Here is a 23270-nt window from a genome sequence, read left to right as displayed (position 1 = left end):
CCAGGAGAAAATATTTTGTGCATCTAGACAATGTAATAGTACTCATTGCTAAAAGGAAATGAGCTAGGCCATGAAAAAACATGGAGGAAACTTAAATGCCTATTACTAAGTGAAAGAAGCCAATCTAAAAAGATTACATGCTGTATGATTCCAACTACATGACATTCTGGAAAGGGCAAAACTATGGAGACAGTCAAAAATTCAGTGGCGGTTGGGTGCAGTGGCTCATGCCTATAATCCCAGCACTTTGAGAGGCCAAGGCGGGCAGATCCCCTGAGGTCAGGAGTTCGAGACCAGCCTGGCCAACATGGTGAAACCCTGTCTTTACTAAAAATACAAAAAATTAGCTGGGCATGGTGGCAGGTGCCTGTAGTCCTAGCTACTCAGGAGGCTGAAGCATGAGAATCTTTTGAACCCAGGAGACGAAAGTTGCAGTGAGCCAAGATTATGCCACTACACTCCAGCCTGGGGGGCACAGCGAGACTCTGAAAAAAAAAAAAGTTCAGTGGCCACTGGGGGTTAAGGAATAGAGAGGGATAAATAGGCAGAGCACAGAAAATTTTCAGGAAAGTGACAGTACTGTGTGAGCTACTATAATGATGAATATTACTAAGAGTGAACCCTAATGTACAACAATTTTTATTCAAAAAATCAAATGATAGCTATAGCTATAACTAAAATGCAGTCATATTGTGTTCCAGGTTATTCAAGGACAAACTCCCCACTTTCTGGGTTATCTGGGTTTTCTATAGCTTTATCTCCAGCTCCACAACTCTGATTCTAGTATTATTTCCCTTCGTCTTTTATTTTCAGTTTTCAGCAGTGTAATATAATGTTCCTATGTGTGGTTTCTCTGTATTTATCATACAGGGGTTCCCTGAACTTCATGAATCTGTGGGTTGATGTTATTCATCAGTTTTGGAAAACACCAGTCATTGCTCCTCAAATATTTCTTCTGTCTTATTCTCTCTCCTTTCCAAGTATCTACTTGCCTATGTGTTAGACCTTTTCACTGTCTTATATCTTTTGTCCTTTTGTCTATTTTTCCCTATTCTTCTTTTACTTGGGCTTCAGTTGATCATTTTCAATTAACTTGTCTTCTAGTCACAAACTTTTCTTCTGTGTCTAATCTGCTATTAAACTCATTTAATGGGTAAGAGCAGATTTTTCCACTCAATGATTTTTATATTATTCTCTTTTGTAAATTTGAAGTCTTTAGTAAAAATACCTAATCTTTTTTCTATTTTCTTGAACATGTTAATCATAGTTATTTTAGAGCTCTTGTCTTTTACGTCCAATGTCTGGATTACCTGTAGGTCTGTTTCTATTGCCTATTTATCTCTTAGTTTTCAATCATATGGTACTCATATGGGGCTTATAATAGCCATGTCATTTTATGAGATCAATCCTATTATATAAATCCTTAAATGAGCTCCAGATAGTTATAATATGTTCATAAGGCAGATGCTTCTTCCACAAATCACAAAGATATCTACTTATAAACAAATACCTAAAGAGACGAACATCACTATATGGTTTACGCCATTTGGGGTTCTTTTTTTTTTTTTTTTTTTTTTTTGAGACGGAGTTTCGCTCTCGTTACCCAGGCTGGAGTGCAATGGCGCGATCTCAGCTCACCGCAACCTCTGCCTCCTGGGCTCAGGCAATTCTCCTGCCTCAGCCTCCTAAGTAGCTGGGATTACAGGCACCCGCCACCACGCCCAGCTAGTTTTTTGTATTTTTAGTAGAGACGGGGTTTCACTATGTTGACCAAGAGGGTCTCGATCTCTCGACCTCGTGATCCACCCGCCTCGGCCTCCTAAAGTGCTGGGATTACAGGCTTGAGCCACCGAGCCCGGCCTTGGGGTTCTTGAGATTCAGGAATTTCGAGCATTCAACATTCATTCAATGAGTACTTGAGATCCTATTTTGTGCCATCACTGTTCTAGTGCTAGGGATGTTTGGTGATCAATTAAGGTCTCTGTTAACTGCAATTTGCATTTCATTGAGGAAAGACACAATAAATAAATAAATAGCAAGATTAATAAGCAGATTAAATAAGCAGATTAATCATCAGTGCTGGGCTGATAATTAAAATAGAATGACATGATAAAGAGTAATGTGATGACTTCTTCACATTGAATAGTTAGGGAAGGATTATTTCAGGGAAGGTGACTCCAAAGATGGTAATTTAATGACAAAAAGGAACCAGCCAAGTGATTATTGAAAAAGCAGTTAAGGCAAAAGAAAGAACTAGTGCAAGTCCCTAAGAGAGGAATGAGGTCGGCACATTCAAGGAAAAGAAAGAAGGTCAGAGTTACAGGAGTAAAAAGGTTGAAAGTCAAAGAATTGAGTCAATAGACAGGAATCCCATCATTTAGAGCTTTATATGTCAGAGTAAGGTCAGATTTATCCTAAGTGTGATAAGAAGCCACTGAAGGGGCTGGGCGCAGTGGCTCAAGCCTATAATCCCAGCACTTTGGGAAACCAAGGTGGGTGGATCACCTGAGGTCAGGAGTTCAAGAGCAGCCTAGCCAACATGGCAAAACCCTTTCTCTACTGAAAATACAATTAGCCAGGTATGGTGGTGTACGCCTGTAGTCCCAGCTACTCAGGAGGCTGAGGCAGGAGAATCGCTTCAACCCAGGAGGTGGAGATTGCAGTGAGCCAATGTCACGCCACTGCACTCCAGCCTGGGTGACAGAGTGAGAGTTGGTCCCTGCCCCACCTCCGCGAAAAAAAAAAAACAAAAAAAAACAAAACAAAAAAAACAACAACCCACTGAAGGAATTTAAACAGGAGGGCAACAGGATTTGCTTTTTATTTTGAAAAAAAGTAGTTTTCAGAAGAGCAAGACTGGAAATTGAGAGATAAGTTAGGTGCCAATTGTACTGGTCCAGGAGAAGAATGGTGAGGGCTTAGATAAAGTTATCTTCATCCAATCAGCAAAGATGAATACCTAGATTTGAAAATCATTTGCATGTAGATGCTATTTGTAGATGCCTTAGGACTAAATGAAACTCCTGTATTTCTTAGCCAAGTTAAGTATATGGAAACATGACATCCTGGTACCGAAAGAGACATTAAAGATCCTTTAGGCCATCCCATTGTTTTATAAGTAGGGGAATTGAAGCCTAGTGAGGTTAAGTGCTTTCTTCATAGTCAAATAGTTCATCAGAAGCTAGGATTTCCTTACTTAGTTCAGTGCATTTTCATTACCTTCTGCTTCTGAAAAAGTACAACTTAGCTTTAAAGTTATGGTAAATATTTGTTGAAAGAAATAATTATACTCTGTGCAATATTGGATTTTAAATGATCAAAAAAGTTTTTTTTTTAAAAAGAAACCACAAATGTATTGCAAAAATATGTCACTATCAATTTGAATTCAAATAGAGCAGCTTCATTGGCAGACTAGTTGGCTCAGTGAGAAATGAATTAGCAGAAACATTTTTATCCAAATTATTGTAGCTGATGCAACCTTATTTTTAAAAGAGTGTTTTAAATTAAAAGACCAATCGTTTATTCATCATCCAGAGGGGGAAGAAACTTGTAATGTAAAATCCCATTTACTGAGTTGTTAGATAGGATAGTAAAATTCCTCAGACCTGGGTTTACACACACACACACACACACACACACACACACACACACACGCAGACACATTTATAATTTTATTGCATAAGCAGCAAGTATGTGTCTTGCTGTTACCAAAGCAGTACGAAAGGAAGCTGTGAGAGTCAAAGGAAAACCCTGTACATGTGTGCTGACACAGAGAAAAGTGAAAGAGTCAAAGGTTGAAACCAATACTAAGACCACTATCAGATTTAGCAGAGAAGAGCTAATCTAGGTACTGCAGATAAAATAATATGCCAATAACTGATCGACCATTCCTTTTATGAAAGTACCACTGAGTTGTTTGTGAAACCCTCAGTAGCTTTAAAAAATACTCCAAATATCATATCACCGATACTGTCCCACCTGTCTTTTCTGAAAAAGAAGCAACAGCTGTACCTTTCTCCAGGGACCGTGTCCAGTAAACTCTTGGCAACAATATTACAGACAACCATTTAGCACTATTTAACCTCTTTGAGCCTCTATTTCCTGATCAGTAAAATGAAGCAGGAGATCACTTGGGAATCCTCTGGAGTCTTTGAAATCATAATTCTAAGCTTTGTCAAAGCCAAAATCAATAAAAAAAAGAAAATAAGTTCTAAGAGAGCGTAAGACTAGCTTTATTTTTTTCTATGTTTTGGCAGAGCTGTGATCAGCCACCTGGAGTATCATATTGGATTTTGACTCCCTTTCTTTCTGCCCCAAATTAAAGTGCCTTTTCTTTGGTGTTTTTTTGACTCTTTAAAGTAGTCAATAGTAAACATCATTTTGTAATATTACTCATTGCTAAAAAGAAATGAGCTATCAGGCCATGAAAAAACATGGAGGAAACTTAAATGCCTATCACTAACTGAAAGAAGCCAATCTAAAAAGACTACATGCTGTATGATTCCAGCTGTATGACATTCTGGAAAAGGCAAAAACTATAGAGACAGTCAAAAATGCAGTGGCGGTAACTCATCTGGTAACTACAAAATATAAATCTATCTTTCAGACACGATCTCAGATGAATTCTGCAATGCAAATAGAAATGATTTTTTTCTTCAGTGTATTAAGAAGAGATGGTAGATAAGTAGCCTAATGTGAAGACCCAATGTAGTGCTAGGTCAGTAGACAAAAGACCACCTGTGAACACCAAGGGCTGTACCCTTTTGGTTAGGGGAACTTTGTCTCCTGTTGGTCTAAAACCAGTTTGTGAGGTCTTTGCAGGAGCTCATGCCTTACCAATGAATGTCAGCAGATGAGTGGAAAAAGTCTACAGCTTGCTGGTAGCCCACTCAAGACCAAAGCCTCTCTTCCTGCATCTTCCTTAGTTTAGCAAATTCTCTACATTTGGGGGAAAAAAAAATCAACTCAACATCAACCTTGATTCCCTCTATTGCCAATAAATGTTGACCCCATTTAAAGTCAACTCAAGTAGGACACATGTTATGGTAAGGGGCTTCTGTATGTTCCAGGATTTTAGGATTCTGGTGGTAGAACAGGAAACAGTCCTCGTATTACTATCACTTTTTCTTTAACAACTGTAGTTACTTTATTATTGTATCCCCAGCACCTAGCACAGTGCCTGATAGGTAGTAAGCACAGTCTTTGCTGAAAGCTGAGCAAATGAATGAATGAACAGATCTCTTTACAGTCTGGTGAGAAACTTTGTGAGACTTGAAGGTGGAGAGAACTACATTTATAGTTCACTTAAAAATTTCCCCACTGGTAGGTGCTCTTATTATTAAAATGGTTCCCTCTCCAACACAAGGTAGGTCCTAGGTACTTCTCTTCTTTCTCTTTTGTTTTGGGGCCTTTAAAAATCTTCTTGGCCTGGTGCGGTGGCTCACACCTATAATCCCAGCACTTTGGGAGACCAAGGTGGGTGGATCACCTGAGGTAGGAGTTTGAGACCAGCCTGACCAACATGGAGAAACGCTGTCTCTACTAAAAATACAAAATTAGCCGGGCTTGGTGGTGCACACCTGTAATCCCAGCTACTGCCCAGGCTGAGGCAGGAGAATCACTTGAATCCCGGAGGCGGAGGTTGTGGTGAGCCAAGATCGCACCATAGCACTCCAGCCTGGGCAACAAGAGTGAAGCTCCATCTCAAAAAAAAAAAAAAAAAAAAAAAAAATCTTCTCATAGTTGACCCTCTAAAGCAGGCATCCCCAAACTACGGCCCACGGGCCACATGCGGCCCCCTGAGGCCATTTATCCGGCCCCCCGCCACACTTCAGGAAGGGGCACCTCTTTCATTGGTGGTCAGTGAGAGGAGCACAGTATGTGGCGGCCCTCCAACGGTCTGAGGGACAGTGAACTGGCCCCCTGTGTAAAAAGTTTGGGGACGCCTGCTCTAAAGCTACCTCTTTATTTTACCTTTTCTTTGTCACAATCTTTCTTTTAACTCTGCTCTTTTCTTTCTGCTCACAGCTTTAGACTTGGTACTTCAAACTGTTGGGGGGATTCCAGAGCCCACTTTCATGTAAGCAGCTATTTTATGAACGTTATCTCGTTAATTATTTTCTCCATTTTATAAGTAAACAAAATTAGACTGTGAGATGTCCCACAGGGAGTAGAAAAGAGTAGGAAGTGGCTGTGCAGTGGCAGATGCCTGTAATTCTAACTCTTTGGGAGGCCAAGGTGGGAGGACTGGTTGACCAGCCTGGAAAATATAGCTAGACGGTCTCTCTACAACAAAACAAAACAAAGCAAAATTAGCCAGGCACAGAGGTACATGCCTGTAGTCCCAGCTACTCAGGAGCCTGAGACTAGAGGATTGCTTGACCCCAGCTAGGATCACACCACTGAACTCCAGTGTGGGTGACAAAGCTATACCCTGTCTCTAGGTAAGTAAATAAATTAAGATCAAAGAGTAGAAAGCAAAAAGATCAGTTTTGCTCCAAAGCCTGTCTTCTGTCCATTTCACCTTATCACCTCCATTATCCAGAAGCCACCTAAAGTAAATTACATCCTCACCTCTTCTCGGATGGAAACTACTAAACATGGAACAGCCTTGATGACTCAAAGATATTGTGAGAAACATGATTTCCAGGGTAACGGAGATCACTACAGTACGTAGGACTGGTTGACCAAACACAAAAGTCCCTAGATGCTATAATTTTTGAATCTTTGTGTCTGGCTCTTTTTTCTTTTTTGATTGTCTCCTTCATTGCCAGCCATCCTGTCAATTTCTAGAAAGTTACTGATCTCCTTTGAATTAGTCGTTTCTAATCTGTGGGCCAAGAAACCAGCTAACCAGATTTATTAGGCTCATGGCTAAAATGGGAGAAGACAGTTGCCGAATGACAAAGTAAGATGATGGAAATAAAGTACATGAATAAAGAGCTTAGTGCATGAGGTCTATGGCATTTATTCTTACTTCTCAGAGGCCTTTTTCTTTCAACTGTGTTCTCTTTGGCTGAGATTATTAGAAAAGTGACCTCTGGGTAGGTGAGTTATTACTGCAAAAAGACATTGTTTCCTTTCAAATGAATAAGACTGGCAGCTAATACTGTATTCTGTTTTCTTTGTAGAATGAGTTCTTTGTTTAAAAATAAGAGAACCAAAAGACCAACAATAAAAAAAGATAGAGCAATATACTCTAGGAAAAAAGACCTAAAGTGAGTCACATTATATGAATAGGTAGGTTGATAGGAAAATAAATGTTGTTTTGCTTATAACACTGAAAAGTCAATAAGCAGCAAATGAACTTTGGAGCAGCCAGGCCGATACTCGTTTAGATGTCCTTCGTAATTAAAAAACAACGCCCAAACAAAACAAAGCAACAGCAGTAAACGCCAACGCCTACTGGGGTCCCACCTGCAGGTGAGCAAATCGTTGTACAAACACATTTGTAAAACTTATTCATGAGACATCAATAGCTTATTAATGAAAAGGATAGGGGAGGGGTTACTTTATTCAGAGTGGATCTGCAGTTTAAATTATAGTAAGGAATTTGAAATGGAAACGGCCGGTAAAAATATTTAGAACACCAACATGGCAAAAACAAAAACAAAAACAAAAACAAAAAAAAAAACAAAAAAACTAAACTACAAAAAAAAAACCAAAACACCTCGTATGCTCTTGATAATTGTTCAATAAATATTTAATGGCCTTATCTGGTTCTAACACTGCCCATTCTTCACCTGCCTCATGACAAATACATCTCCTTTACCCTTGCCTTCAGAGTTTCTTAAGACTATCTTCAGGCAGCCATGAAGGATAAAGAATTTTTTTTTTTTTTTTTGTGAGACGGAGTTTCGCTCTTGTTACCCAGGCTGGAGTGCAATGGCGCGATCTCGGCTCACCGCATCCTCCGCCTCCTGGGTTCAGGCAATTCTCCTGCCTCAGCCTCCTGAGTAGCTGGGATTACAGGCACGCGCCACCATGCCCAGCTAATTTTTTGTATTTTTTTAGTAGAGACGGGGTTTCACCATGTTGACCAGGATGGTCTCGATCTCTTGACCTCGTGATCCACCCGCCTCAGCCTCCCAAAGTGCTAGGATTACAGGCTTGAGCCACCGCGCCCGGCTAAGAATGTTTTATTGATGATTATAAACACCTTTGATATTTTAACCACTATCTTGGACTCTAACCCTAGTCTGTGTACCAGAGATGCTAAGGCGGTTTTATCTTGGGTGCTAGCTCCTATCATTTGACTGTGGCTTCCTAGAGTGTTATGATGCGAAAGTTTCTGAACTCACATTTGTCCTCAGCAGGAAGAAATGTAGTGGTTGATTGATGATGTCTGCCATGGGCAAGATAGAAATGATGGAAATATGTATGCCAAAAAATTACCATCCCTATCCCAGATCCTGCCTACGGTGAGCTGAGAGACACCTGGTTCCTACTGAATTCCTTCTTTGGCACTGGCTCATCTCCTTTTATCCAATTCCTACTTGTGGAAAATCCAAGTGTTTTGTTTCTGCCTTGAAAGAGTATGAAATATATATGGATTTATTTGTTGGCTATGTGGTGGGTAGATTATACAAATTATGGAAGTAATTTAAGGTAGTTGAAGAGGTTTTAACAAAAATATGCTTTCAATGTGACCATCACAAACACACACTATGAAAGAACAAAAAACAAGGTCTCAATAAAGGTTTTCTCAATTTCTCAACCTAGCTCCTTGATAGAGTCAGAATCCCTTTCTCGTGAACATTTTTTTAAAAATTAAATCAAAGAGAGTAAGTTTTTAATCAGATTATAGAAGGAAAAAGATTAACAATATTGATCAACAGGAAATGTTATGATTAATGTCATAGCAGCAAATTATATAATTCTATAAACTTGAATATACTTTTGACTGAGAAGTAAATGGAAGGAGGGCAGCTCTTTAGAAGAAATCGTTAAGAGGAAGAAAAGAAAAGGAAGAAGCAATGTTACATTCAGATATTCAGTCATTCAAGGAATGTTGGGCTCCTGCCCTCAAGGAGCTTACAGTCTAATTTAGATTGGTGCATACATGTACCTATGCCACGTGTCTGGAGAACTACCAGCTAGTGGATGCTTTTTTGCTGGTAAGAAAACTAAAAAGATCAGGCATATACCATGATGTCAAATATCCTCTAGTAAGCAGAAGGTCCTCCAGAATCCTAGCAGCCTATTCTTAATATCTACTATCATGGCATCTTTCGAAAATCAAAAAACTGCAGAATAACTACATAAAGTGTGTAAGTATTTAAGCAAATTAAATACGTCAGAACAGGGTCTCTCTCTAACTTACCTTTGTACGACCTATGCAATGACTAAAGTGGAATGATAGTTGAATGAGGAAATGAAAACAAATTTTAAAAATGTAGAAAACCATCATGTTTCTCTTAACTTTCGGTCTGCATTGTCCAGTACAATAGCCACTAGCTACTTGCGTCTATTGAACGCTGGAAATGTGGCTAGTCTGAATCAAGATGTGCTGCAAATATAAAATGCACCCTGGATTTTGAAGACTTACAATAAAAAGAGAACATAAAATATACCATTACTAATTTTATCTACTGATTCCATGTTGAAATGATAATATTTTTGATACATTGTGTTAAATAAGAGATCTTACTAAAATTAATTTCACCTGTTTCTTTTTACTTTTTTAGTGTGGCTTCTAGAAAACTTAAAATTGTGTGCCCTCAGTTTTCTTGGCCAGGTGTGTTGGCTCACGCTTGTAATCCAAGCACTTTGGGGGGCTGAGGTAGAAGGATTGCTTGAGCCCAAGAGTTCAAGACCAGCCTTTACTGGGCAACCTAGCTAGACATTGCCTCTACGAAAACCAATTTTTAAATTAGCCAGGCATAGTGGCACAAACCTGTAGTCCCAGCCACTTGGGAGGCTGAGGCAGGAGGATCACTTGAGTCCAGGAACTGGAGATTACAGTGATCTGTGGTCAGGCCACTGCATACCAGCTGCAGTGAAAGTGAGACCCTGTCTCACTTTCCATGTTTATATAAAATATTGCTGCTCTAGGCAATTCTTTCCTTAAATAATTCAAGATAGATGGTGGTGTAGTTTATTTGTAAAGATTCAGAGACCGGTAAATAGTTGATGTTAATTTATTCTTTGAGTCCAGAAAATTATTCCTCTATCTATCTGAAAGAACAAAAATGTCATGAGTGTTTATAGCAGGCAGATCACAAACTTTTCCTCTGCAGGGACAGATAGTAAGTATTTTAGGTTTTGGGGATTAAATGGCCTCTCTTGCAACTATTCAACTCTGTTCATATAGCATGAAAGCAGCCACCTGCCAACACCTAAGAGTATGGCTGTGTTCCAATCAAACGCTATAAAATCAGGCAGCCTTGCAAATTAGTCACTAGGAGTTTCTCAGCACATAATTATACTGGCAGGACAGAAATACACGAAAAGATAAGAGGATTTGACACAAGGGGTCAAATCCTGTTCAAAAACGCACATTGTCATATTTACCAATTATAGGACTAATTTGGCATAAGGGAGACACAGCCTCAAATCACGAAAGTATGCATTAAAAATAACTTTCAAAGAAAATAATTTTTAAGTTTATGCATACTGCATTTAATGTACTGCCCCCTATACTAATTCATTATAAAGCTATTTGTCTCTAAAATGATTTAATATTTGTAATTTTAAAGGAAAAACAAGTATGTTCATACACAATCCATTGCAATCTATCCTAATGTCTGTTTCTCCCAGGGTCTGAGGCGATCATGAGCTCTCGGCCAATGAGAGAGAATATCACAGACTATGCTCTATGCTCCTATCCAATGAGTATTACTGTACTACTCTACGGCATATACTCTCAACCACCAATCAGTCCTTTGCTGTGTTACTTAAGTCAGTTTTGTAACATGCTGTTTAGCCTGCGGTGACCTCTCTTTTAGCCACTTATCTTGTGCTCTGGTTAGTAGTTTTGACCCATTAATGACTAACAAAAGTACACATGTGATAAGACTAGATGTGATTTCAAAGGAGGAGTAGCACGAGGGATTTGAAAAGTAAGTTTTATGGCTAGGCGTGGTGGCTGGAGCCCATAATCCTAGCCCTTTGGGAGGCGGAGGCAAGAGGATTGCCTGAACCCAGGAGTTTGAGACGAGCCTGGGCAACACGGTGAGACCCCCCCCTTTCTATTAAAATACACAGATACATAAAAGAATAAAACGTTTTATGATCGCTTGAGGCGCTGTCATGGACGGCCTGGACATCGTTGTGAAACAAGAGTGAAAATCAGCAAATGCTTGGGATTGGTAGGAGTCGTTGGATGCCGGGAAGGGCATCATGAATACCCTGTGCAGCCCCGCATGGGGAGAAACCTTAGTGGGAAGCCTCTGCCCTTTCTGGGGATTTGGAAATAGACATCAGATTGGTAATACAGCAATGTGGGATGGTGGGCACACAACCCCACAGGGACAGGGCTTTAATAGGCTCCTACAGTACTGGTTTGAGTAGGGGGTCCCATTTCTGGAAATGCATGTCCCCCAGTAAATAAGTTTATGTGCAATATAATAATTCAAACTACATTTTTTCCAGTTAGTTTTGACAAATAAGGTATCTTTGGACCTGCTTTAATAAGTATTTTGAAATGTAATGTAACTTACATACTTCATTCATTATATATCAATCATGTAAATATCTTGAAAACAGTTTATTTTTCAAGTATTTTTATACCATTATATTTCCCTCCAAATATGTTTAAACCATTAATTTCCATGACAAGCCCTGTGATACAAAAGTAATCTCTGAGCCTATCTCTGACCATATCATCACAAATTCTAAATCGGTACCATCTAAATTAGAGCACCCACCAGCTAAACAGCAGCGTCTGTCATTAATCTCTTTGTAAACTTATTTTTCTGTTCAAAAAAGAGATATTAAAATTGTGCTTGTAAGTTCGGGTTTAAAATTGGAAAGGGATATATGATTCCTTTAAAGAAGATAGTCTGCTTCAGAAAGCAGTTTGTATTCCATTCTGGGTTAGAGATGGTTACCAAGGAGACCGCTCAACTTCATCAGTAGGCTTCTAGGATTGGGAATCTAGTGGGCTCTCAGGAAATATTTGTAGAAAGAAAAAGAAGGAGAGAAAGAGAAAAGGAAGAATGGAAGGAAGGGAGGGAGGCCAGGCCTTCTCCTACTAGAAAACAACACCCTGATGGTTAATTTTATGTATGAACTTGGCTAGACCACAGTACCAAGGTATTTGGTCAAAATTATTCTAGATGTTTCTGTGAAGGTAGCATTTTTAAAGATAAAATTAACATTTAAATCGGTAGACTTAAGAAGACGGCATTCTGCAAGCAGACTGCTTTTGGAGTCCAGCTGCAGCAACAGTGCTTTCCTGGACCCTCACTGCTGCTACACAACCTTCTTTCCAGTCTGCACCTTTGGCCTCACGGGGCATTCCCTGTGATTAATTAGAGGAAGGGAAAACTGAAACCTGGATTATAATCGTTCTGTGAGATATGCAGGTGCCACCGAAATTAGACAGCTTCAGCATGACAGGCCCTTTTGGGGGCATCCCTGCAGGACAGTGGTGAAGGGAAATCTCCCACTGTGGGCAGGACTTTGAGCAGTGCACCTGGTCAGTCATTGTGCCTAGAAGGAGAAATGACCACATACGCAGTTATACACCAGCTCGTGAGCTATAGTCAGTGGTTTGGTTGGACGGTCAGGGACTTGGAAGGAGCATGTTTGGAAAATCAATGGCAAGGAAGTCTGGGGAAGAGATACGTGGAGAGACCTCTCCAGATGGACGAAATATGTGAAGATATTTTTGTCTTGTGTGAATTCTCACTAAAGGGTGACCTCAGCAGAGGAGAACTTAGGTAGTCAAGTGGATAAGATGACCCATTTTAGTTTAGTTTTTAATTTTTTAAAAAACTAGTCAAATGCAGTAGTGAGAAGCAGGGAAAAATTAGAACAAGGAGTTCTATCTGTAACTGCACAATCCATTGAGATAACTCACTATCTTTGGACCAGCTAGGAGGACCCATGTTGTGAATACCAGTCAGCCTCTTTCCCCAGCCACCTGTGTTATTGCCCAATGGGCTCACGAACAAAGTGGCCACAGCTAGTACCCTGTAGTCCTAGCTAGTTGGGAGGCTGAGTTGGGAGGATCACTTGAGCCCAGAAATTTGAGGTTGCAATGAACTGTCATCATGCCACTGCACTCCAATTGGGGTGACAAAGTGAGACTGTCTCAAAAATAAAAAATTAAATTCTATAAAAGACTGAGATCTTCCAAGAAAGAGGAAATTGTGTCTCCAGACTGTTTTTGGACTCAAACTACAATGTGGACTCTTCCCTGGGTCTGTAGCATGCAGGTATACCCAGCAGATTCTGAATCTGACAGCCTTCACAATCACTTGATCCAATTCCTTAAAATCTCAATCTCTCTATCTCGTGTGTGTGTGTGTGCATGTGTGTGTGTGTGTGTGTGTACACACATGCAGTAGTTCTCTTTCTCTGGAGAACCCTAGCTCAAGCATAATATAAAGTCACATTGTGGTGCTGATATAAACTCATCCTATATGTCTACAAGAGCTTTCTGTAATGATTGCTGTCACATAGAAAGATAGATGATGTGACACTAGGCTGGAAGACAAGCGAGGTTCCTGGTGAACATAACAGTAAACAGTCAGAGGTGAGGCTCTCCTGATAAGAGCATTCCAACCTCCCACTGAAGAAAATCAGGGTGGCTCTTCAATTTTGTTGTTGTTGTTTTGAGACTGAGTTTCGCTCTTGTTGGCCCAGGCTGGAGTGCCGTGGCATGATCTCAGCTTGCCGCAACCTCCACCTGCTGGGTTCGATTCTCCTGCCTCAGCCTCCCAAGTAGCTGGGATTACAGGCATGCACCACCACGCCTGGCTAATTTTGTATTTTTAGTAGAGAAGGGGTTTCTCCATGTTGGTCAGGCTAGTCTCGAACTGTCAACCTTAGATGATCCACCTGCCTTGGGCTCCCAAAGTGCTGGGATTACAGGCATGAGCCACCATACCCAGCTGGGTCTTTGATTTTTAAGCAAAGGGGAGATAAGGCTGATAGTCTTGCAGTGGGTAGGTGAGAGCAGAGGAGCCAACTGTCCTGGGAAGTCCATTTGTTTGATGAATCTCACCAGCCATACAAGCAGATCTAATTCTAGTGGCTCTGAAAGCCAGGAGCTTTGGGGAAAGTTACAGCTCTAGCCAGAGAGAGCAATCAGGGGCTGTGATTAGAAGTATAATGATTTCAATGCTGAAAACAATTTTTTCTACAAAGCTTTAAGACAAAAACAAAGATTAAACAATGACTGATAAGATTTAAGGATGGGTGAAAACGTAGCAAATGTACTTAGGCGTATGTTTTCTTTAGTAATTTGCTCAGTGGAGCTATCTTCTTTGCTTTTTAATGTTTGTTATCTGTTTTAATAAAGAGATCTCTCCTTTGTAAAGGAAATTATAATTAGGTTGTAAAATAAATTAATCTTTCGGCTTATCATACCTTTGGGAGATCTGGGTGTTTTAGACTGTAAAGCTCTAATGTAAGAATCGTCACTTACTTGGGGGCCACTACCCTAATCATATGCAAATACTAAGAGGAACTAAACAATCTCTTGAGTGCTGAGCTTACAAACTCAATGCCAATAAAGAGAAAAAAATATCAGAGGACCAAAACAATATTAAAATTTCCATGTGTGTGTGAACCTCAAATGCAGTACGAAGTCTCCTGAGACTGTCAAACATCAATAATAATTTTAACAAAGTGGCATTCTAGGCACCCAATCAATGGTTTTGAACTTTTTCAAGATGAGAACTCCCTTATGGTATTTTCAAAACTTCCAGTATCCCCTTCAGAGTGGTAGTTGTATTTTAGTATCTGATGCAAAAATAATGAGACAGTGTTAAGAATTCGGAAGTTATGGCCAAGCGCAGTGGCTCACAGCACTTTGGGAGGCCGAGGTGGGTTGATCACTTGAGGCCAGGAATTGGAGATCAGCCTGGCCAATGTGGCAATAGCCCATCTCTACTAAAAATACAAAAATTAGTGGGGCATGGTGGTGGGCATCTGTAGCCCCAGCTGTTCTGGAGGCTGAGACAAGAGAATCACTTGAGCCTGGGAGGTGAAGGTTGCAGTAAGCTGAGATCATGCCAGTGCACTTCAGCCTGGGTGACACAGCAAAACACTGTCTCAAAAAAAAAAAAAAAAAGGAAGTTATTATTTTAAATGAATGTGTAAAATATTACTCATAAAAAATGTATATGTTGAGAACAGTAGTTCGCATGTATATGAGCTCTATGATTTATTTAGTCTAGGTGTGTAAATGGATTCCTAAGTCCTTTGCATAATTCCTTGGCAGCTTCTTTAGCCACTGGTTTAGAAAATGGGGTGTGAAGCCTCTCAACAGCCTAAATGTCTTTAAGGACCCTGCATGTTAGAGCAAGCGCAAGGTCCTCCATCTGGATGCCATGGCTAGGCAATGCCTCATACTTTATCATGATTGATCACGACTTATCGTGGCCCCCACTGACACAGTAGCTTCCTAACTGTCTTGCTGCCTCTGCTCACCTCCACTCTGTCTCCCAATTCTAATTCACCCTCCATATCACAGCCAGAGCCTCCTTTCTAAACATCCAGATGTGCTCCCGCCACTTCCGCACTCAAACCTATTCATGGCTCTTCAACACCAAGAGCAGCCTTCTCAGATTTGAGCATGCATCAGACTCCTTTGGAAGACTATTAAGACGCACATGATAGGGCTCCATTCCTAGGGCTTCTGACTCAGTAGGTGTGAGGTTAGAGCTAATGATCTGCCTTTCCAACAAGTTTGCAGGTAACGGTGGTTGTGCTGGTTTAGGGGCCCCACTTTGAGAACCACTGCCCTACGGTACAAAACCCAGACTTCTTTTTTTTTTTTTTCAAGTTTTTTAATTGCATTTTAGGTTTTGGGGTACATGTGAAGAACATGCAAGATTGTTGCATAGGTACACACATGGCAGTGTGGTTTGCTGCCTTCCGTCCCCTCACCTGTATCTGTCATTTCTCCCCATGCTATCTCTTCCCACCTCCCCACCCCCCCGCCCCTCCCCCATTTCCCCCCAACGGACCCCAGTGTGTAGTGCTCCCCTCCCTGTGTCCATGTGTTCTCATTGTTCAACACCCGCCTATGAGTGAGAATATATGGTGTTTGATTTTCTGCTCTTGTGTCAGTTTGCTGAGAATGATGGTTTCCAGGTTCATCCATGTCCCTACAAAGGACGTGAACTCATTGTTTTTGATGGCTGCGTAATATTCCATGGTGTATATGTACCACATTTTCCCTATCCAGTCTATCATCTTTGGGCATTTGGGTTGGTTCCAGGTCTTTGCTATTGTAAACAGTGCTGCAATGAACATTCGTGTGCACGTGTCCTTGTAGTAGAATGATTTATAATCCTTTGGATATATACCCAGTAATGGGATTGCTGGGTCAAATGGGATTTCTATTTTTAGGTCCTTGAGGAATCGCCACACTGTCTTCCACAATGGTTGAATTAATTTACATTCCCACCAACAGTGTAAAAGTGTTCCTATTTCTCCACATCCTCTCCAGCATCTGTTGTCACCAGATTTTTTAATGATCGCCATTCTAACTGGTGTGAGATGGTATCTCAATGTGGTTTTGATTTGCATTTCTCTGATGACCAGTGATGATGAGCATTTTTTCATACTGGCAAACCGATTGCAACAGCATATCAAAAAGCTCATCCACCATGATCAAGTAGGATTCATCCCGGGGATGCAAGGCTGGTTCAACATACGCAAGTCCATAAACGTAATTCACCACATAAACAGAACCAAAGACAAAAACTACATGATTATCTCAATTGATGCAGAGAAGGCTTTTGACAAAATTCAACAACCCTTTATGCTAAAAACCCTCAATAAACTAGGTATTGACGGAACGTATCTCAAAACAATAAAAGCTATTTACGACAAACCAACAGCCAATATCATACTGAATGGGCAAAAACTGGAAGCATTCCCTTTGAAATCTGGCACTAGACAAGGATGCCCTCTCTCACCACTCCTATTCAATATAGTACTGGAAGTTCTAGCCAGAGCAATCAGGCAAGAAAAAGAAATAAAGGGTATCCAAATTGGAAAGGAGGAAATCAAATTGTCTCTATTTGCAGATGACATGATTGTATATCTGGAAGACCCCATCATCTCAGCCCCAAATCTCCTGAAACTGATAAACAACTTCAGCAAAGTCTCAGGATACAAAATCAACGTGCAAAAATCACAAGCATTCCTATACACCAGTAATAGACTTCAAGAGAGCCAAATCAAGAATGAACTGCCATTCACAATTGCTACAAAGAGAATAAAGTACCTAGGAATACAACTAACAAGGAACGTAAAGGACCTCTTCAAGGAGAACTACAAGCCATTGCTCAACGAAATAAAAGAGGATACAAACAGATGGAGAAACATTCCATGTTCATGGTTAGGAAGAATCAACATTGTGAAAATGGCCATACTGCCCAAAGTAATTTACAGATTCAACGCTATTCCCATCAAGCTGCCAATGACCTTCTTCACAGAACTGGAAAAAAACACCTTAAACTTCCTATGGAACCAAAAGAGAGCCCGCATAGCCAAGTCAATTCTAAGCAAAAAGAACAAAGCAGGAGGCATCACACTACCAGACTTCAAACTATACTACAAGGCTACAGTAATCAAAATAGCATGGTACTGGTACCAAAACAGAGATATAGACCAATGGAACAGAACAGAGGCCTCAGAGGAAATACAACATACCCACAACCATCTGATCTTCGACAAACCTGACAAAAACAAGCGATGGGGAAAGGACTCCCTGTTTAATAAATGGTGTTGGGAAAACTGGCTAGCCATGTGCAGAAAGCAGAAACAGGACCCCTTCCTGACACCTTACACCAAAATTAACTCCAGATGGATTAAAGACTTAAACATCAGACCTAACACCATAAAAACCCTAGAAGAAAATCTAGGCAAGACCATTCAGGACATAGGTGTAGGCAAGGACTTCATGACCAAAACGCCAAAAGCAATGGCAACAAAAGCCAAAATAGACAAATGGGACCTAATCAAACTCCACAGCTTCTGCACGGCAAAAGAAACAGTCAGTAGAGTGAATCGGCAACCAACAGAATGGGAAAAAATTTTTGCAGTCTACCCATCTGACAAGGGGCTGATAATCCAGAATTTACAAAGAACTAAAGCAGATCTACAAGAAAAAAAACAAACAAGCCCATTCAAAAATGGGTGAAGGATATGAACAGATACTTTACAAAAGAAGACATACAGGAGGCCAAAAAACCCAGACTTCTTAGTATAATGAAGTATGTCCTTCCTGGTCTGGACCCTGACATCTCTCAAATTTTGTCTCCTGCCTGGTTTTCTCTTTACCCCTTATCCACTTATCAATCTCTACACCTCTTAAGCTTAAGCATGATCTTTCTCTCAGAGGGCCCCAAAATTAATGGATTCATCTTTCATGTTCCCATTGACTTGGTTCACAGCTTCGTCTTGTAGCATGCATCACACCTCTTTGTAATTATGAGCCTGCACACGTCTGCCTCACCCTGCAGATTGAGGGCTCCGTGAAGACAAGGATCTAGTGTCCGTCTTAGCGTTCCCAACACTAGAACACAGTAGGTGTTTAATAATCATTTCTGCATGCTTTTGAAACAGTACAAATAGCAAACACAAAACTTTTTGAAGACACGTTCTCTAGGGCAGTTAGAAACCATGCACCCTCTTGGTTCACATCCTTAGATTAGACTGTTGGCAGAGTTCAAGACTCAGAGTTCAAATGCTGCTTACAGCAAAGACAGTAATATGCTAACACCCTGTAGCTATTTGTGATCCTGATTTAAAAGGACACATGTGGTCAAGCGCAGTGGCTCACACCTGTAATCCCAGCACTTTGGAAGGCCAAGGCAGGTGGATTGCCTGAGCTCCGGAGTTCAAGTTCAGCTTCCATGGAGGTCTGGGCTCCATGGAGACAGAGTGTGGAGAGCAGTGCAGCTTCCCCACGGCAACATGAGGAAACCCCATCTCTATTAAAAATACAAAAAATTAGCTGCATGTGGTGGTGCATGCCTATAATGCTAGGTACTTGGGAGGCTGAGGCACAAGAATTGCTTGAACCGAGAGGCAGAGGTTGAAGTGAGCCAAGATCGCACCATTGCACTCCAGCCTGGGTGACACAGCGAGATTCTGTCTCCAAAATTAAAAATAGAAAGGGACACATATACACATATATGTCAGGCATGCAAATAAAATTAAGAAACAAATGAAATCTTTATTGGAATCCAAGACTAACTAGACTGACAACAGACCAAACACTTGTGTTTATCTCTGAAATTCTGTATGGTTCAATGAGAATCAGAGATGGTTTCACCTTCACCCCAGCAACATAGCACTAAAGGGCTGCAACAGTATGTCAGTGACCATTTCCATAGGCCTTTTACAAACGCTGCTGAGGACTCCCCGACAACACAATATCTGGAGGATGGTCATGAGAGATGGTCGGGGGTCGGTTAAATGTTTGAGATTATGCATGGTCCATGAGGTAAAGAGAAAAGAGAGAGCTTATAAGAACATCCGACATGGCTGCAAATACAAAGTGGATGTTATGTGTACTGTGTCTTAAGACTATTTGTACAGTTGCCTCTGGAGAGATAGCTGCACAATTGGAAAGAAGCACCTTCCAAGGTAAACAACGCTGTTATGTATACAGAGTCTATCATTCTATTACTGGCTCCTACATGAGGCACATTCTGGTTAATCACACATTGACTAGTAGAAGAGTTTGTATTATAGTTCCAAGGATCAGTCTTAGGATACCTGATCTCTACCCGCCATAACCTGTCAATTCTCTTTCCCTCTCTCCCTTCCTTCCTCCTTCCCTTCCTCCCTTCTCTCTCTCTCCCCCTTCCTCTGACCCTTCTGTATTCATATATACATATAAATTGTTAAATGTATGTGTACACAAACACCCTCCGTTCTTCAATTCTCATGACTTTCACAAATTAGTTTGTTAAAGGATACTTCCTCATGCTCTGATAACAGCTACCAACTCTTGCGTAACTTTTAATGATCTGTCATTGGATCCTGTTCATCAGAACATATTCAGCTTTAAAAGATGCTCTTCAAACATTTTATTCATTCATTTATTCCGTAATTAAGGGTCAAAGGTACTGTGACACAGCAGTACCTTTATATAAGTACCTTTATATATGAACAAAATAAATATAAATTGTGACCTCACAGCCTTGTGGGGAGAACAGTAGGTAAATGATATGGTTTGGCTCTGTGTCCCCACCCAAATCTCATCTTGAATTGTACTCCCATAATTCCCATGCATTGTGGTAGGGATCCTGTGGCAGATAATTTGAATCATGGGGGTGGTTTCCCTTATACTGTTCTCACAGTGGTGAACAAGCCTCACGAGATCTGATGGTTTTAATGGGGATTTCTGCTTTTGCATCTCTCTCGTTTTCTCTTGCCACCACCATGTAAGAAGTGCCTTTCACCTCCCGCCATGATTCTTAGGCCCCCCCAGCCATGTGGAACTGTAAGTCCAATTAAACCTCTTTTTTCTTCCTAGTCTCTGGTACGTCTTTATCAGCAGCATGAAAATGGACGAATACAGTAAACAAGTAATCTCACAAGTAAATATACAATTACCAAGTACCAGTGCCTGGTACTTTCCTAAGAGATATTGAGTGTGGGATCTAATCTGAATGAAGGAGATTTGGAAAATTTCATCACTGACCCCAATTCTTCCCTTTTCCCTGCATCCAAGCCCTTTGCCATGTGATGTGCAGCCCCTCCCACAGAAGTAGTGTCCTTCCTTTCTAACTCTGGCTTTGGCTTCTGCCATAGCCATAAGAAAGACACATCCAGGTGACAGGGTTTGGATCTGTGTCCCCACCAAAACTCATGTTGAATTGTAATCTCCAGTGTTGGAGGTGGGGCCTGGTGGGAGGTGACCGGATCATGGTGGTGGATTTTGCACGAATGGTTTAGCACCATCCTCTTGGCACTGTCCTCTCAATCATGAGTACACTTTTGTGAGATCTCGTCATTTAAAAGTGTGTGGCACCTCTCCCTTTTCCCTCTCTTGCTGCTCCAGCCATGTGACATGCCAGCTTCCTCTTTCACCATGACTGAGGTTTTCTGTGGCCTCCATAGACGCCAAGCAGATATCAGTATTACGCTTTCTGGAAAATCTGTGGAACTCTTTTCTTCATAAATTACCCAGTCTCAGGTATTTCTTTACAGCAATGGGGGAATGACCTCATACACCAGATTAGCCTGCTGGTCTTAGTGGGAGGATGAGACACACATAGAACCAACCTGTTCCTGCTAATGTACTCTAGCAAATCCTGCGTTAAAGCACCTGTAGTCCATCTACTCTAGAGGCTGAGGTAGGAGGATCACTTGAGCCCAGGAGTTTGAGTCTAGCTTGGGCAATATAGTGGAACCTGTCCCAGAAAAAAAAATAAGCAGCACCTCCAGCCATTTCACAGGCACATGTGTGAAACAGGTTTAAATGCAAGAACTCCAATAACACATGTTTTGAGCCACCGAGTTTTGGCATAGTTTGTTACACAGCAATAGCTGATGCAGGACACCAAGGAGTTCTTCTACAAGAAAGTGATATTTGGACTGAGCCTCAAATGTTCAATAGGTGTTAGACAGATGAAGAATGCAGGGCAGAGTGTCCTGATGGAGGGAGAGGCATGCATGAAAGACTTCAGGTGAGAAAGAGCTTAGTGCACGCAAGTGACTGGAAGCAACTCTGTGGCTTGGAGAAGGGAATGAGCTGCAGCCAGAGAGGGAGGGAGCAGGGCTGGATCATGCGTGGCTTCTCATATAGTCTTCTTAGAGACTTTAAGATAAAGCTTCAAAAATTGAACTCAGAAGAGAGCTATTTATGATCAAAAACATTAAACTCAAAGGATTGTGATTTTCATTATAATTAATCTAGAACTGTGCTGTCTAGTAGGGTAGCCACCAGCCACTGTAAGTACCTCAGCTTAAATTAATTAAAATTATTATTTTTAAACTTTTTTTTTAAGACGGAGTCTCACTCTGTCACCCAGGCTGGAGTGCAGTGGCACCATCTCAGCTCACTGCAACCTCTGCTTGCCAGGTTCAAACAATTCTCCTGCCTCAGACTCCTGAGTAGCTGAGATTAGAGGTGCCTACCACCATGCCCAGTGAATTTTTGTATTTTTAGTAGAGATGGAGTTTCACCATGTTGACCAGGCTGGTCTCAAACTCCTGACCTCAGGCAATCTGCCTGCCTCGGCCTCCCAAAGTGCTGGGATTACGGGCGTAAGCCACTGCGCCTGACAATTATTAAATAAGATGAAAACTTCAGTTCCTCACCTACACTAGCCTCATTTCGAATGCTCAGTAGCCCTATGTGGCTAGTGGCCACCATATTGGCAAAGCAAATATAGAACGTTTTCATTATCACAGAAAGTTTTGTTGGAGAAGGCATTTGTTTCTTATTGCTGCCGCATGAATTACTACAAAGGTAGCATCTTAAAGCAACGTAAAGTTATGATCTCATAGTTTCCATAGGTCAGGAATCTGGGTACGGATTACCGAGGCCCTCTACTCAGGGTCTCACCAGGCTGAAATTGAGGTATGAACTGGCATCCCCTCTGAGGCTCAGAGTTCTCTTGTAAGCTCAGGAATTGTTGGCAGAATTCATTTCCTTGCATCTGTGTGACCAAGGGACAGCTTACCACCCCCAGAGTCCACTCTCAGGTCCTTACCATGTGACCTCCTCTTCTCATAACATGAAGGCTGGCTTCTTTTTTCCAGAGGCTAGCAGCATGTATTCTGTCTGACTTTCCGTTTCTTGTAAAGGGCTCACATGATTAGATCAGGCCTACCCAGGAAAGAGCTCCCTTTTGGTTTACTCCAAGTCAACTGGTGAGTAGCCTAGTCAAGGGAGTGGCATCTAACTCCATTCCCTGATCCTTCCACACTCAAGGGGAGGGAGCTCTAGGGGGTCTGTCTACCAGGGGGACCAAAAATCTTGGTGGCCACCTAGCATTCTGTCCACAATAACATCTGTGACCTAGAAAGTAGAGAAAGGCTAACTAAATGAATCAATGGGAAGGAGGAAGGACAAGTAGTGGGAGAATTTAGAATGATTAGTACAGGCTTAGAGTACAGGGGCA

The sequence above is a fragment of the Saimiri boliviensis genome, chromosome 2 (assembly GCF_048565385.1).
Source record: "Saimiri boliviensis isolate mSaiBol1 chromosome 2, mSaiBol1.pri, whole genome shotgun sequence".
Classification (NCBI taxonomy): Eukaryota; Metazoa; Chordata; class Mammalia; order Primates; family Cebidae; genus Saimiri; species Saimiri boliviensis.
The sequence above is the reverse complement of the archived record's forward strand: the minus strand, read 5'-3'. Positions refer to the sequence as shown.